Source organism: Sceloporus undulatus, chromosome 4 (assembly GCF_019175285.1).
Source record: "Sceloporus undulatus isolate JIND9_A2432 ecotype Alabama chromosome 4, SceUnd_v1.1, whole genome shotgun sequence".
Classification (NCBI taxonomy): Eukaryota; Metazoa; Chordata; class Lepidosauria; order Squamata; family Phrynosomatidae; genus Sceloporus; species Sceloporus undulatus.
This window is the reverse complement of record NC_056525.1, coordinates 126,751,063-126,769,832: the sequence shown is the minus strand read 5'-3', so window position 1 is coordinate 126,769,832 and position 18,770 is coordinate 126,751,063.

Below are 18,770 nucleotides of genomic sequence, written 5' to 3'. Positions count from 1 at the left end.
AACCCAGACAATGTATTATTTATCTTTTGGTTTCATTTTTCATATTTAATTATTTTACAGCTGATTATGTGAGGAAGGACCAAAATGTTGCATGTTAAAATAAATTGGGATCCTTGTTGGTGATGTGAAGCCCTAAAACTAGCCATTTTTTATTTTAAATTTGTGGGTTCTGGCAGCTTGTTGTGTCTAATCTTGTAGAGTTCAGGGGCCACAAGGCACACACATATCCATTATAAATAGAACAACAAATCATAGGGTGATTCCCACTGCCGTTACACTGGAACTTTCAAATTAGATGTGAGATGCAATGTGACCCTTAGGAATTTATTACTATTTATAAATTTCTAATATCTGAACATATCAAAACTGTGTAAAATAATAATAAGACAGATGATATTAAACAATAAATAAAATCAACACAATTGAATGTATATGTCTCCAAGTCACCTGTCACCCTGTGGTGCCCCTATGAACTTCATTGGAGTAGGCAAGGAATGCTCAGAGGTGGTTTGGCCAGTTCCTTCCTCTGAAATACAGCCTAGAATCCAAGACAACTGAATTCACTGAAATGGATAAATTGACAGTTTTGATCAGGGAGAAATTCCTGACAAAGTCTTTAAAAGATTGAGAAATGTTTATCTCTTTTTTACAAGCATATAGGGGTTATACATCAGTTTTAGGTTTTGTAAGATGAAATGAGAAAGTAACAGTAGAAGCAAAAGATATATAACTCTTTAGAGCAGCAGTTCCCAAACTTTGGTCCTCCAGATGCTTTGGACCTCAGCTCCCAGAATTCCTGACTGTTACTCAAGCTGGCTAAGGCAACTTGGAGGTGAAGCCCAAAACACCTGAGGACCAAAGTTTGGGAACCAATGTATTAAATAAAGTGTAGAACTCAAGGAGATGTAACTATTTGTTAGGGAAAGGGAAATAAGTAGGGCTTATGTTTAATAGGATTATGTTAGATATGTTGTTATGTCTTGGAATATGATGTTACGTTATATATTGTTTGTCGTACGTATGTAGATTTATATTTTTTAAATAAAATTTGTTTGTGTGTTATTGTTTTGATATGTGTTTAATAAAAAAGAAATAAAAATTTGTTTGATAAAAAATAAAGAAATATAGGCCTGTTACAGACTGCCAAAATACAGGCCTGTTACAGACTGCTTCAGGTCTCTTTGGGGGTATGCTGTTTAAATGATGCATGCACCCTAAGAATCCAGAAGCTGCAGCAAAGCTGCACCCCAGTGCTTAGGACTGGAGTGTGGCTTTGGTGCGACCTCTGGACGCTTAGGACCCATGCATCATTTAAATAGCATACCTCCAGAGAGACCCGAAGCAGCTTTATTTTGGCAGTCTGTAACAGGCCATAGTTTACAGCACCTGGTATTCATTGGCCGTCTACCCTCCAAGTACAACCTCAACGGAACAGTCCTGAACATGCCATTGGGTACAAGAAGATGGTTCCTGTAGAATTTTTGTGGCTTGTTGCATCACTCTCATCTAGTTTTATACAGCTAACTACCACTGAAGTGGGTATGCCCTACTCACACACTGATGTTCTGAGCCATTTTATTCTGTTCAGGATGGATTGAAATGCTTCAATTTTAAAATATTATTCTGAAGCAAGCTCAACACATCTCTATACTTTTGATATAAATCTCTCAAAAATGGCCCATTCTGTCCCTTTCACTTCAAGTTTTTAAACGCAGGCTGGGAAGGAACAATAACGGTTCTTCATAAAATGGAATCTAATTCCCATCCCCCCCCCAAAAAAAATTAATAAAATGCATAATATTTTAACATCACAAAAGTCATGAAAATAACAGACTTCACGGGAGTCTTACGTTCTAATAATTGTGTTCCAGTTCCCCCCCAGCTCTGTTCCAGCCCTGCCCCTTCACTCCAGTCCAGTGGTCCCATTACCTTCTGTTCAGGCTTTGTCAGGAGCTCTGTGAAACCTACTTCAGCTAGAGTCTCCTTAAAATACTTGTCTTTCCTGTAAATTTGAAACGTTGACCCAGGAAATAGAAAGAGTTGTATATAGAGAGAGTCTTGGTAAATGCTTTAACACTACTGTCAATGTGAGTCTTCATTCATTGACTAAACACTTTTAAAGGTAGGGCAGGTTTGTTTCTTGTAAAAATGTTGGACAGATTGAGTGTACATTTTGTTCAACAACTTTGTTCTTACAAGGGCAAAGGACTTGTGTGCTTTTTTTAATGAAATATTTGAATCTGGGTTAGATGATGACCCAAATAGGCCCTGGAAGGCATGCTTAAAAACAAGATTAAACCCAGCCAAACTGAGGATATGGCAACCCTAACAAGCAGGGGGCAGACATACCCCTCGGAGAGTCTACAGCAGCTGCCCTGAAGTGGTGGCCAGCAGCACACAGTACAACCTGTTTTCAAAGCAGCATTCTCACTCATTTCATCCCTTTGTCTTGAGGTCTGGACAAAATGGACCATAGAGCTGAGAGCTAGAATCTAATCATGCCTCACTATGTCCTTCCCATAGTTAGATTTTCAAAACACCCAAATAGAGCATTTGTGTATGGTTTCACATACTAATTGGCCTCCAGATACATCAGCATTTCTTTAACAAATGAATACATAGATTCCTCAAAAGAAATAAAAATAGATATATTCTGAAGGGAGAGCCGGAGTGGTGTAGTCATTTGAGATCAGAGTTCAAATCTCCATTGGTCATGGATACCCATTGGGTGACCCTGGGCAGGTCACACATTCTCAACTACAGAGGAAAGGCAAAGCAACCCCTCCACACACAAATTCCCTCCCCCCGCTATGTTAGGGTCTCCATAAGTGAGAAATGATGTGAAGGCACACAACAAGAACAATATTCTGGGGTAAGGATAGCATGACTATTTATGTACTTCAGAATTCTAATACCACCTCACTCTTTATGTCAGCAAGCTAAAAGCACTGCTGTATCAATTGGTGATAAAATTCAGGATGGGACATCATGGCTTTAGCTTTTGTCCTGACTTACTTCATTTCTGCAGAATAGAGACAATTCTACATTGCTTGCTTGCATATTTATTGAACCATACTGAGAATGTGGATGATGACTAGCTAGTAATGTTTTTATGCACAGAATTAGACTCCGGGGCTTCTTTGGCACCACGCTCTTGCAACTCTCTATTCTTACCTTAGTTTGTTCTGCTGCTGATCTGACAGAAATGCAGCCACCTTCAACAGCATGAGGCATGGGTGTTTTAAGCCCTGTGAATGTGGGGACTCCCTGCTGGAGTTGGCTGGAGAGAGCAGCTGTGTAAAAATACTATTACAGATCAAAGAGACAAGGCCCTCAGGGAATGCAAGTCCACCACAGGGGAGCAGCATGAAAATGCTAAAGATGGTTGAGTTATTGAACTGCAGTCAGACTCATCCATGGGCTGTGCCCCGAGCCCCCCACCCATGCCCCGCACTCTTAGAACATCAGGTAAGAACCTATTGGAGATAGCAACCTCTAAGTATGTTGCTACTTCACAAAGAGCAAAAGAGCATTTTCAACAATAGCTCTGAGACTCTGGAACGGTCTTCCTAAGGAGATCTACTCAGCGACCTCGCTAGAGACATTTAGAAAAGCCCTTAAAACCGAGTTTTTTAGCCGAGCATACCCCACCTGATCTGAATACCCCCCTGATATGAATGACATGCCCTGTCTGTGTATGATCCCTGCCTTGTTATTGTATGATGTTGGATATTTGATTGTTTTTAGCTGTTTTTAATTGAATTTTTATGTAAACACTGTGTTTTTATTTAGTCTGTAACCCCACTTCGATCCACTGGGAGAGGCGGGGAAACATAAATAAGAAGTAATGATAAATATAATAATAATTACAAAAAGGTATCAGTCAAAGTTGATTTTATTTTTAGCAGGCTTAGTAATATCTGCAGGAAAGACAAGGATAGAAAACTTTTTAAATCATAAAATAAGTATGTACATATTCAGAATATCATGTGTCAGATCCTCTCACTACACCCACTTCAGATGCACAATGCGATCTCTCGTTATGTAAGGATAACTAAAGACAGAAAAAGAAAAACGTTCTCTGCATTAGAAAACTAAAACATCAGACAGTGTCGTATCTAGAAACCACTTCCTCAAAACACAAAAAACCCAACCCAAACTTCTCATTATTACAAACTCATCTTCATATTTGAAGATCAACTAGAATTAAAATAAATGGTATTCTTCTCTCTCCGTTCCCTAGCCCTGCTACTTGCTCTGTCTGCTGTACAAGTTGTGGCACAGAAGCCAGGTCTATGGGGATGGTGAACAATATTAATGCGTGCTTGGTGGGAGTATGCAAGGGAACTGACAGCGCCTTCAATTCTGATTCAAATGAGTATTTAAAACTAGGGGGAAATACCTTAGTTGCTTTAAGGCAACTCTGCTTGTCTTTGTAAGTTTGATTTACACTCCTCATTTCTTTCTTTCCTGCCCTTTCCCCCAGTCCTAGCTCAATGCATCTTACAAACAAAAACAGGTGCAGATAAATGCAATCATATAGAAGTTAAAATATGCCTAAAATGTCAACAAATTAAAAGCATATATCCATAAAAAAACAACAACATTATAGACAATACACCACATTCATAAAGGACTTTCCTCAAGAGCTCTAGTCCTCAAAGACTTGGCAAAACAAGTCTTTTACTTACCTATGGAAGGAAAGTAAGGAGGGTGTCAATGTAACCCCTTTAAGAAGAGGGTTTTGAAATCCATGGAGCAGCAACTGAGAAAGCCCCTCTACCATACTCTAAATATATCTGTGGGGTGGGACAGAGAGAAAGGCGTCTCCAGAAGGTCTCAAAGTGCAAGTAGGCTCATATGTAAAGATAAGGCCCATCCATCACATAGCCTAGACAAAAATTTTTCCACAAAGGACCAGCAACCACTGGAGCATTGCAACATGTGATTTGTATGCTTCCAATAGTCACCCGCCATTAACAATCTGACTGCAGCTCTTTTAACCAGCTGAATCAATACAGGAATCCAACCAGAGAAACAAACCACATACACAATCTGAAAACTTCCACAGAACAAGACAGTCCCAGCAGACTGGAGAAGAGCAATGTTTCCCATCTTCAAAATGGGGAAAACGGGGACCCAATTGTTTATTGGGGTTTTGGGCTGTGTAGCTGTGACTGGAATAGATTATTCCTGATGTTCGCCAGGAATAACTCTTCCAGAACACAGCCACATAGCCCCCCAAAACCATAAAAATCTATGGATTCCGGCCGTGAAAGCCTTCGACTTCACATAGTATAATTACTATACAAAAATTATCACCCAGTCAGCCTGACATCAAACAGGAACAATTCTAGAGCAGATTGTGAAACAGACAGTCTGTTAGAAAGGAATCTGTGATCATTAAAAGTCAAATATGGGTTTCTAAAAAACCAGTTATGACAAACTACATTAGCCTCTTTTTAATAGAGTAACAAAACTTGGGTAGCCCACTCACTGTTCATCACTCCCAGCTCCCTGGGAAACCAAGATCTTAGCAAGAGAAGATGAGTCCTAGATTCATACAGCTGTCCAAATCCATCTTTAAAGTAAGAAAATTCTTTCCTTGCTGATGCTTCTTGGCAGCCTATATCAAGTTTGTGCCATACAAATGGATGAACAGTTTTAGATATTATATTAGTTTCATGTCTTTGTCTTTGTTAAGTTCAAAACACCTTCCTAAAACCTGACATTAATTTGGAAACTCAGTTGGTTTTGGAAGGAGAAAAGATTTATACTGCTTCTTCACGTTTCATTTATATGAGGCTGCAGCCTTTGATAACACTACACATAAGCATCATTTGGTTTCCTCTTTGAGTCAGGGAGTGTCTCTCCAGCCATCCTCCTTGTTCTGCTCACATCCTCTTTTGCAAACACCGACTTCGGAGATTTGCAGCTTCCTCTCCACCAACATTTGGCTTCTTAGCTTTGGCCTTCTTTTTGTAAATAAAACAGATCCCATCCTTGACGCTCTCAGATCTATTTCACACCAAATTTAACTGTAAAATTAACTCTCCTTCACTATATTTCTGGTTCACCAGGCTTCTTTCTTAGAGCTAAGCTAGCTGGGGGCTCCACTCCACTGAGCATCATCCACAAGGCCATCGCAGCCAGTTCAGCTAGTGGGTGCATCAAAAAAATATCCTATTATTTCACTGCCTTCCCACTTCAAAAATATACACTTGAAACTGATCAAGGAAGGTAGATTCCAGAAAGTATGTGCCACTCTCCTTCCTCAAGCTGGAGTCTGTGTTCCTAGGCAGAAAACCCTGATGGATACCTGGTTTATTCCCACCATGTTTGGATTCTGTGATGGAGGAAGAGAACAAAATATGCTAGACAGATAGATACAGAAATAGACAGAAGGGAGAAAACTCTGTTTGAGTAGTATGTGACTAGTTTACATACACATGTGAGGGAGGGGAGCCATTAATTTCAACCACAGTCATTGCTCCCAAATATGGAGAGGATTGCGGAGTACTGCATCTGTGGTAGCTCTCCATGTGGTTGGGAACCCTGACAGTTCACAAACATTAGGCAAATTCAGGGCTTTTCAGAACGTGGAAAGCCTTGGTGTGTAGATGGAGGTCTTCTCTTAACCATCATACTCACCCATGGAACACAGTAGTAGAAGTGATGGCACCACAACACATCCTCTTTCCTTTTCCTTCTTCTTTTCTTTGCATGTTTATTAAACTACACAATGAAACATCCGAGTAGGGTTAAAGAGATAGTGAGACCTTCCCATGTTTTCAAGAGACATATGACAGGTAACTATTGAGACAAGAATGCTAAGTTAGATGGATTTTTGATCTGTCCAATAGGGCTATTCTTAAATAGTGCGAAAGGTCACAGCATCCCTGACAACATAATTTGTTTTTCAAGCACACAAGACCCTGTTGCTTTTTCTGAAAAGACCAGTACACAGCTGCCCTTCTCTAATTAGAAGGAGGATGGAACCCAAATCTTCCGATTTCAAATCCATTTTTACACCAGTAACAACGTTAGCCTGTGGATAACCAAGCATGACAGATAGAAGCAATTTCTTTTCACAAGATGTGCTTCACAGTCCAGCTCAGGCTGCCCGCTTCAGTTGATCCCCTGTAACCTTCTTTGTGCTTCCAGAGTCCTATGTACTCTTGTCCATTAAGCTATCATTTGGTCGTTTATTTTTTAGCTGTCCCCATGGGCATGGGGAAGCAATAACAGAGAGAAAACCCATAACCTTGCCTACGTGCTGTGTGCTTTCCTTCAACAGGTTTAACCTGGAGTCAGACTCACTTAATAGGAAGAAAGAGAGAGAAAGCTTTCCCCTGCCAGCCAAACACAGAGCTTAATTGCTGTGCCCTCTGCTCTATTTTGTTGTGCTTGGCCACATGGCCCTGGCAGTAAACACTGGCTTTATGTAAACTGGAGCCTTAGAGAAGCTAATGCTTTCTGTCTCTTGCCTCCAGCATGCCAAGTGTTTAACTGGGTGACTGCAGTGTCTTTGGTTAGCAGATGAGTGACTTGACAGGGGCATTATTTTCCCTATTCCTATCTGACCTATGAAGTCAGAGTTTTTGACTTGGAAGCTCTCACTTACAGTACTTGGTGAAGGTATGTCCTTGCCGGGGAACATGCAGCTTCATAGTTAGAGGCCCCCAAACCAATTTTGGGTATCTATCTTGATAGGAGAACCAGTGTGGCATAGTGCGTGGCTGAGTTTTGGACTATGACTGCGACCAGAGTTCAATTCCTAAATTGACCATGAAACCCACTGGGTAATCTTGGACAAGTCACAGCCTCAGGAGATGCAATGGCAAACCTCCTCTGAACAATTCTTGCAAGAAAACACTATGATAGGTTTTCATTTAGGATTACAGTAAGTCAAAAATGACATGAAGCATACAACAACAACAACAGCAACAACATATTGATTAGGACAAGAAGCAGAAGTTCTCCTATCCATATTCTGATTATCTCTGTACTTGAGAGTTTATACAAATCCTCCTTGCTGAACTAATCCATGTGTGTTCATGCATGCTGGGTGGAATCACTTTACAAATGTTTTCCAACCTCATGATAACTCAGAAACATCTATATTTTTTTCTTAAATGAACATACAGATGTGTGATGCTTGCTTTTGAGGTGTTCAAGACTATGAACGGCCCACCGGGCATATCTCTTCATTAAAAGTGCAGAGCAGTAATTCATGCAGAGACAACAGATGCACCCAGTTCTGGGTAGAATCATTCTCCTGCATCTTGCATCAAAATGAATTAAGAATCCAAATACAGTTTTCACAAAGGAGTTTATCACACGGGAGGAATTTCCCTTAATTTTGAATGAAAACCCCATGATTGCATTCGATTGCCATTGGATTATACTTCCAATTTCCCTGTCTGATAACGTCCAAAGCTCAGCAGAATTATGTGTTCTCTCTGCCTCCCACTGCATTGAGGCCACATGAAAGTAGGTCAGGGCCAGACTAAAGAGCACAAATCATCAGAGATGCACTAAGCATCCTCTAATTAATGTGAACTAATACAGGTGGAGGCAATATGAGATTCTCCAGGTGCAACACTCTCCAGCTTTAGCCAGTGATAAGAATCAGGGGAGAGCCATCGGGTGTAGTGGTTTGAGCACTGGAAGAGGACTCTGGATACCAGGGTTCGAATCGACCATGTAAACCCACTGGGGACCTTTGGCAAGTCACAGTCTCTCAGTCTCAGAGGATGGCAATAGCAAACTGAAAAAACTTGCCAAGAAAACCCAAGATAGGATTGCCTTAGGGTCACATAAGTGAGAATACTTGAAGGCACACAACAATAACAACAACAAGAGAAGAGTCATGGAATTGTAGTGCAACACGTACTGGAAAGCTACTCATTCCTGTCTCTGGGCTAGCAGGAGCCTTTTACTTACTTCCTCGATGCCACTACTTCATGTAGCTAATCACTTAACGAGAGCTGCTACCTTGAAGGTACATATCTCAGATTTCATATAACTCCAAATTCTGCATTTTCCTCCTATACCGACAGAAGTTGGCTCAATGAAATGTATCAGAAATCTCATTTGTATCTCAGTCCCATTCTGGAACATTTCAAAAAATGGAACGGCAGTTTTATTGGGCCCTTTGCCAAAATGCTGTTACTGGGCCCGTCAGATTAATTTCCCATTACATTTGTCTGGGTGCAGCATTGGCAAGAAGTGGAAGATTCCGCTGTGCCTTTTTAGCACTGATGCAGCAGGGGGTTAGGTGGGAGGCTGGCAGATGATGGCCTATGTATTGCAGTTAATTAAATATTCTGTAAACCCAAATTATTTAATTACTGGGGCTTCCCACAGTAGCTGAGCTGACTTAATGAGGAAGGCTGAAAAACTAGAAGAGGAGAGATTGCTCAAAATTGTGAAGGAAGGAAGAAGGAAGGGAAAGGAAAGGAAGAAGGGAAGGAAGGAAGGAGGAAGGCCTTGAAACCTTGATACCATGCAACAAAGACCAGTAGGGAAGTCTGTGGCTAGAAGTGGCATAATTTTAGTCTTGTAAACAAGTATCGTGTGTGTATAAGTAATGTATTGCTGTGTTGATTCAAGCCACCAAAACTTTAAGCGATTTCTTGGTCAGGCCAGGAAACCAGCAGTTATCATATTTGCATTACAAGTGCACCCCTATGAATGCTCACTCAGAAATTCCACTATGTTCATCTGTAAGTAGCCTGCAAGGACAACAGCTTAAACTGCATTAACTGGGACTGTACCAGAGCCAGTGGAGAGGTCAGTGGTATACTGGGAGGGCAGGCTGCCTTAGCCCAAAGGAGGTCCGTATGGACACAGTGTGCTGTGAACCACACCAAAGCCCAAACGGAGGCACTGACACCTCCTCCAATGACACAAACACTGGAGAGGGCAGTGCTATCCCCCCAGAAAGCCCATTTGGGGCTGGTGTGTGGCTACAGCCATACTGAAGCCCAAACAGAAGGGAACGCCATGGATGTTGGGCAAGCAAGAAAGGGACTCAATGCCTTTCTCATTTGCCAGCAGCTGTGTCGGGTGTACCACCTCACGGATGAAACCCCTCTCTGGATGTCTCACCCAGGGGGGTCTGCACCCCCAGTGATGCCACTGCGTGAGGCGGTAAATTTTAAGTGGAAAATCATATCATTATTAAAACAAAACCTAATAAGCCAAGGAATCCAGAAATGCTGGCATGCATATAAGCAGCCAGTTCTAATCATTTCATCTCTGCTCTGAGCAGGTTTTGTAAAGCTAATGAATCTTGACTAGTTTCACAGCTCCCTCTGCCTGATTCTTCTGAGCGAGCTGAAACTGCCCAGTTTTTCATAAATGCCTCTTCTTTTGAAGACTATCCCACAATTAGATTGATAAAGGCATCATGCTTGTTTAAAGCATCATGCTTGCCCATCCTTGAGAATCCTCAGGTGCTATCAGTGACCTCACTGCAAGCCAGATCTGACTGGCAATGCACTGGTGTGATTCCCATCTGTTCACTGCATGGTGTCCTGGGGCCCATTCACAAGAGAAGGAAGACTAACAACAAACATAATTATAGCAGTATCATCCACTTCAAACTGATATGAATGCATCCTGTGGAATCCTGGGGCTTGTAGTTTGGTGAGGCACATAGTTTTCTGGCTGAGAAGTCAATGTCCCTCCTAAATGGCCAAGCCCAGGATCCATGGGATGTTGCCATAGCAGATAAAGTGCAATATCACCATGATTCTGTTGTTTGAAAGGTCTTTGCTTGGGAATGGTCCCAGGAGAAAGTGAAATGCCTAGGAAAGATCATCAGGACAAACCTTGTCATGTCAATGTGATTTTTTTTAAATGTGAGGGAGTAAATATCTAAGTATTTATTTGGGTCTGTCTTGCAGAAAGAGAACATCAACTGACATATCCAACTCCCCTAGAGTGTGTTCTCCAGTGATGCTCAGTATCCCTCCCCCTTGCAGTGTAGGATTTCTGGATTATTTCCAAACCCCTTCACTGCTGATGTTGCAGGAAGGCCTTTTGTTTGCAAGGTTGAATGACACCCCTCAAATGTGACCAGGGGCAGATATTTGCAGACCACATTTTTGAATCGTGTATGTCACTGTGATCAACGCCAGATGTTCTCCATCTTATTGCATTGCTTTGTCAATTGTATATAATTCCGAGGGGAAATTGTTAAGAATGTTATTGGAAATGAATATCTGTTGGATGGGTTATCAGTGGACTACATATTGGAGATTGGAACCCGCATATTACCAGGCGAATGGTCAAATTTCTGTTGGAGCAACAAGATTATGGCTTAAATTTTATAACACCCTGAAGTTTTATTGTAAATGTATGTTGCGTTGTATGCTTAATAAAGGTTAGACTGACTGACCGACCTAAGTTTTTTGAAATCACTTTGTGAAGTTGCTGGGTTGAATAGAAAATCCAAAAAGAATAAAAAATAAACCCTTATTAACAAATGGAGTCTATTTTGGCACAAGACAAACAAATTAAGATTCTTCCATTACCATTATAAGGTAAATACTCTGCTGAGCCAGGGCATTTTTCTGTCTACTACTGATCTGGAGTCCTCAGTTTATGCCAGGTTGCAAGTTTATGATGTAGTGGCTACTGTATTAGGAGATAAAGGTTCTTGTTCCCTTTCTGCTATTATTGTCCTTGCATGCAAGGATAATAATCCACAGTTTTCTTAATGAGTACTTCTGTGACAATATTCTCCCCATATTTACATCTTCTGGTATTCGCAAAGATATACACACAATTTCTGTGCAAGGAACAGGCTTTTGGAGAGAAAAGAATGTGTATTTCTGCACAGAATATTCCATAGAACATTTTAGGGTATTTGAACATCAAGAGAAAAGTGCACAAAAGTCTTGCTACTGAGTTATTCTTTCCAACATTTTGTTCTTGAATGTAAGGAAATGTTTTTCTGGCCAACATGCAGAAGGAACTTGTAGCACCTTTGAGACTAACTGTGAAAAGAAGTATTAACTTTCATAGATTAAGTCTATTTCTTAGGTGCATGGAATGAAGTAGCTCTAGTCTATGAAAGCTACGAAACTATGAAAACTTCTTTCACCTGTTAGTCTCAAGGTTGCTACAAGATTCTGCATACTAATGACTAACACACCTGCCTTTGAATATTTCTTGGCCATGAAATGCATAACAATGACTATTCCTTCCATCCTAGTCACTGAGCATGAAAATCACTGGACTGCCTAAAAGGATAGTTTCTCCTCCCTCACCTTGTCCAGCTTACCTGAACAAAGTGTTGTGGGCATAAAAGTGGGGAGGAGAGAGACACGTATTACTTTGAGCGCAATAGTGAAAAAATGAGATATAAATGTAACAAATATTAAGTAAATACTCTACAGTTAGACATGCTTAAGTCGACCACAAATCAATGAGGCAAATTTGTTATAATAGACTAATTATCAATATTTGCAACTGCAAAAAATCACATTGACCTGAAGAGAACTGGGGCGTGATACTTTTATAATTGGCTGGGACCAAAAGGACTTAAATCTATTTTAAATAACATTAACCCGCTGTTAGGGATGTTTAGTACCCATCTGGGCAAGTCGCAAGTTCTCTGGCTTTATTATTACGGGCAAGACTGCACATGGGTAGGTGGAACAAAATATCCAGAAAACCATGCTCAAAACAAATGAGTAGAAATACACAGCTGTAAAATAAGCACAGAATTCTGAGGGCTTTTGTTTTTACCCTCCAATGCAAGAGATATAAAGCATTTATGAGTTTCGTCCAGAGGGGCTCGACTCACAACATGCAAAATAAATAAATAAATAAATAAATAAATCTAGTGCTTACATGGGAGCAAGACCCAGAGAATATAGCAGGACTTCACCTTTTGAGTAAATATGCCTAGGGTTTGTACTGCAAGATCCTGCAACCAAATGAGTTCATTGTGAACAATACCAATAAGGCAATTTACATCACCAATCGATTTTAATACTTTCCCTATGAATTTCTGAACAAACCTCTGTTCAAGGGACAACAGCTTACCAGAAACTGTGCTTATTCTACATTAAATCATTCTATGTAAGACTTATCCATAATCTTCTTGTTAAGGACTTTATCACAGGAGGCACTAAAACACAATTGGAGTCGGATATCGTGTCTTGGCTGGGCTAATCATATGACATTGGCCCCTCCTGTCATTTGCCCTGCAGGATACTGTTTGGAAAAGTTTCTTTTTATTAATGCAAAAAACCTGTTAATGACCTCATCTCCTGCTACTATTGTGCTACCATTGGCAATACATTTGCAGTGTGATGATTAACTTCTGCTTTAAATGCTGGTTTGGGGTGATAGGGGGTGGTCAATTGGTGGGCTTTAATGTGGTTTAGGTACCCTTTGCTTACCAGTGACAAAGGGGAAGGAGAAGGGGGAAGAAGAGGCTAAGTGACTCAAAGAAGGCTCTAACCCAGTGGTTTTCAAATTTGGTCCTCAGAGACTTGGACTTAAAGTACCAGAATCCCATGGAGCTTAGATCAAAATACTCAGGTCTTTATCACACAGGAAGTATGTACATCCATCCCAACAAATGGTTAAAGTGCTGTCATCCCCAAAAAGCAAGCCCATTTGCTATTGGTTATCACACACAGAGCACAACAAGGAGTTAAAGGCAAATTAAGGTGGGCCAAGGCGAATTTGGCTATCAAAAGGAGACAACAATCCCCATTGCTTGCTTAGAAATACGTTTTCTGAGCATGCTCCAAACTGTCATTTCCCACAAGTGCAGCCCTCCCACATGCTCAGGGAAGGGAGAGGTGGCGGTCTTACTGGGGCTCCCACGTCCATGGTGGTGGGGAGCCTTGCCAGAGTGCTCCTGGGCCCTCTTTGCCTCCTCCTCCTCCTCCAACTTGGCTAGAGAGGGTGACGGTCTCTCGCCTCTCCTCCTCTCCTCCTTCCCCTGCTGGCTCTCTGGCAACCTGGCTGTTCCCCTTTTCCCGTCCTCCATTTCAACCTTCTGTCCAGCAGGAATTCCCCAGGTCACACACGCACACGCAAACACACACCTATTGGGAGCAGGACTCAGAGCATGGATTCATCTGTTTCTGAGTGTTTTAAGCTTTCATGTGGCCCATCCCCATTTTGTCTTGGACGTCCTCCACTTTGCGGTGCCTTGTCCTTCTTGGTGGTGACACACCACCGCCCCCTGTATCTGAAGGAGGACAGCTCTGCCATTTGGATCCTACATTTGGGCCTGCCCCCTCGACCCTCCCTCCCTCTGTTGGCTCCAAAAAGAGAGATTTGGGAGAAGCTCTCCCTGCCGACTCTCTGGCAAGCTGGCCTTGAGGAGTCCATCCCTGCTGCCCTCCTCCCTACCATCACCTAGATTCACTCTGGATTGGGTGCCGCATCATGTGGAAAGCAGCTGTGAATTTGTCTCAAGCCCTGAATGACCCTGCATTGGCCCCACTTTAAACCCTACAATTTCCCTCTTTGATAAACCCTAACCCCTCAGAGAACCAAGAGCTGAGAGCCATTGACATAGGCCAGAGTACTGCCATGTACCGCTAAGCTGGTCCCACAGTTTGTACATGGTCAGTTGACCTCTCATGACAACAGAAACCAACCAGACCTTATAAATGTCTCCGTCCAAAACAGCTTCTCATACTGAACAACCCATGTGCACTGAGTAGGAATGTCAACAACCTTGCCTATTCCCCCTCGATTGCTGTCTGTCATGACCAAACATTTCCCTATCTCCTGGCACATTTGTGCATCACTTCAGTCAACCCTGGCCCCTCAAATAACCTTTGCAAGCCTGGCCGCATGAGAAACCCTCCCCTTAGGCTTTCGAAGACTGCTCCAATTTCCCTAACTTTCAGTTCCTGTTTAAAAAGACAGTTTTAAAAGACAGTTTCTTAAAGATAGTTGAGATTCTCAGCCACTGGGTGCACTTGATGCAATTGTCAGAAAACAGACAACACAATTTTACTATTAGATCACAGCTGTGCATTATTTCTTCTCACAGACTTATAGTTAATCCATAAATATATGGGTGTAATGGATGTTTTGTCCTTTCTGAAAAATTGTTTTTAATCTCCATACAAGCCTCAGTACCTGCACTTTAATGCTAAGATGTTTGATTTCTGTAAGCAGTTTGACATTGAGGTGGATAATAAAATATTGTGTTTACATACTACTGGATTTTTGAGTATAGAATTGGGGTTGTGGGGTAATTCTTGCAATGGAAGGTGACTGACTAATGCTCCTAACAGTAGATCTCGTACGTGTCTTTGATTCAGTTTAATTAAACATGGCCATGGCATATTAAAGCTGTGTGAGCAGAACAATAATTAGCAACATCATACTGAAATGCTAAAGATGGTTGTAAGTCACATACAGAGTTCCCAAAATAATCTATACCTATTGATTGACTCATTATTAAACATCTAATAATCATTTTATCTAACCCCGTTTCAAACGGGTTTATTATAAATGGAATTTAAGATTTTATAATAGGTGAATTCTCATCCAACATTTAACCCAAATCTTCTTCCTTGTTCAAAGCGTTACTTACAAACCTCTCCTAATTGTGTATTCAGCATTCACAAAAAGGGTTCTTGATAGCACTGAAGGGAGTCAGGCTGTAGGTTTTGTGGGTGTTTTAGGGCGATGTGCCATGTTCTAGAAGAGTTTCTTCCTATGTTTGTACCAGCATCTGTGGCTGGCATCTTGAAGAGGCCAGCCACAGAGGCTGGTAAAACATCAGGGAAGAAACCTTCTAGCACATGGACACATAGGCACTAAAAACCCCACAAAAATCTAGGGAGGCCGGCCATGAAAGCACTTCATTTCTCAGGCTGTAGGGTTTCTTTCTTTTTCTTGATTCCTATGCTCTATTTTCATATAACCTGTAGCTTTCTGTCCTTAAAATATCCAAGAAAAACAAGCCCCAGCACGAATGAACACTAAAAAAAAGAAAGCCTAAGTGCCAGTTGTTTTTAGGCTCGAGGCAGACGTTTCCATTCAAGTGTCATAATCCAGTCCTGGACCACTGTTAGGCTAGGTCAGGGCAAGGCATGGCTCCATACCCATGTCCCAGCTGCACGGTTTCACTGCAGGTATCCGCACTGTTTTCAGATACATACCAGCCAAACTATAGTTTCACAATGCAGGATCATAATTTCAAGCTCCATCCTAGCATTGCACCTCTCTTGTTTTCTCAGTCTTATCAGTAGCTTTCTCACTTTCTGGCTCATAAGGTTGGCAAGTTGAGGAACTTGTTGGTCTGAGTGTTTGGGGACAACTATGTAACTTACTGTTGCCTCAGACCAGAATTAGAGACCCATAGACATTCTGGTTTCTGGTTTGGGAGAGAAAATACAGTTCCCTATGCATGTTATTATAGAATAGGTAGCCTAGAAGCAAAAAGCAATGAAACTGTACCTGCCTGAATTTTTATTATACTCTCTTCATAAAAGGCAGTATCTGTGGAGGTTCTCCAATGATTTTGGGGGCATTGGGAATTATTTTGGTAACAGTTGAGCTGAACAATCTAAATTGTTGGGCCAATGATAAAATGCTAGGAGAAGAATAATGTTTTATTGGCCAGGATCCGTCACCCCCTAAGTATTTAATTAATGCCACATAGTTTCAGTACTTGGCCAAAGATGGCAACAATTCCTGATATTTTGAGGAGCGTTTATTTTTAGAGATAATGATGAGTGACTGGATGCCATTTGCATATTGGAAATGAATTGGCAATAAACTTTCAATCGCATAGGAAACAAGGCCTATATGGAAGCTCCCCTGAAAAATACTGCTGGTCTTATCAACACCCGTTTTCACTTTCTATAAAATTCCTGGTATGTGTTATCTAATCAACACCCTCCTCAAATAAATCCAATTTGCATTTTGCTTTAGAGGTGAATTCATGGCAAGTTCAATATTAAATAAAGTGCAACTGACTCTTTGTGCCATACCATATAGAAGAATTTAGCACAGAAGTGGAGAAAGCAATAACAAACTAATTGAAAACCAGAAGAATTTCAGTAGGGGCAGAATGAAGAGCATGGAATGGCAATGTCTCCATTGCCCTCCAACCACGGGAAAGACACACTTGGAATGATTCATTAATAGAGCAATGCCCTAAACCTACAAAACCAGAAATCTGGTAATTCATTCATGATGTTGGCAGTCTGGCAAAATTCTCGTTGTCAGCAGAATTCAACTGGGGCTAATAATGGATAGCAGGAAGGAAGGAAGAAAGAGGAAAGGAAGGAAGGAAGGAAGGCCATATGAAAATCAGACATTCCCAAGGTTTTATTGCATGCTATAATATTAAACAAAGGAGATTAAAGAAAAAATTGTGATGGACTAAATCAAGCACAACCTGCTGCAAATGGCATCATAATTTTTCTCTTTCTTGATGCCTTTCGGTGATTACAAAGATGACAGACACATGGGAGGACACACACTGCGGAATGCTGGGTTACATTCAACACCTTGATGGATCACCTTTTGCTGGCCTTGTCAACAGAATGCACATGACTATCTTCAGATACAGAGCTGCCTATTAGCATTTTAGATTGCCATAGGAGGAGCAAGGAACCAGGAAGGGAAAAATACCACAGTAGTAAGGAGCATGAATTCCTAGTTTTTGAAGAGACCTTGGAAATTCTTATGGGATAAACGCTAGAGCAAAGTAGAGGAGTTTTGATAAGCTAAAAACATTTCCAAGTTTGGTAGTGACCGGACAAACCCAAAGGGGTGCTCAAACAATGAGCAACCTTTTCACCTGAGAGAAGTGACAGTGGGGTCCCACAGGCTCTGTCCTGGGCCCCAGTGCTAATTCAATCACTTTATCAATGACCTGATGAGATTGGAGCATACGTTATCAATTTGCAGATGACACCAAATTAGGAGAATGCAATACTACTCCGAGGACAGGATCAAAATTCAAATGACCTGAAATAGACAGAAAGCTGGGCCAAGCTAACAAATGAACTCAACAGGGGAAATGTAAGGTACAGACTGCACGTAGGGTGGAAAATGAAATGCACAAATAGAGGATGGGGGACACCTGCTAAAGGAGACACATTGAAAGGGATCTAGGAGTCCAAGTAGACCACAAGTTGAACATGAGTCAACAGAGTCAACAGTGCGACGCGGCAGCTAAAAAGGCCAATGCAATTTTAGGCTGCATCAATAAAAGTATAGTGTCTAGATAAAGGGAAGTAATCGTTCCACTCTATTCTGCTTTGGTCAGGCCCCACCTGGAATATTGTGTCCAGTTCTGGGCACCACAATTCAAAAAGGATGTGGAGAAACTGGAGCATGTCCAAAGGAGAGAAACTAAAATGGCGAAGGGTCTGGAAACCAGTCCTATGAGGAACGACTATATAAAAGAAGGTTAAGAGGTGATATGATAGCCCTGTTTAAATACTTGAAGGGATATCATATTGAGGAGGGAGCAAGCCTGCTTTTTGCTGCTCCAGAGACTAGGACCCGGAACAATGGATGCAAGCTACAGTAAAGGAGATTCCACCTCAACATTAGGAGGAACTTCCTGACAGTAAGGGCTGTTCGACAGTGGAACATACTCCCTTGGAGGTCTTTAAACAGAAGCTGGATGGCCATCTGTCGGGGATGCTTTGATTTGGATTTCCTGCATGGCAGGGAGTTGGACTGGATGGCCCTTGCGGTCTCTTCCAACTCTATTATTCTATGATTCTATGCTTATTTCTAATGGGGCTTGA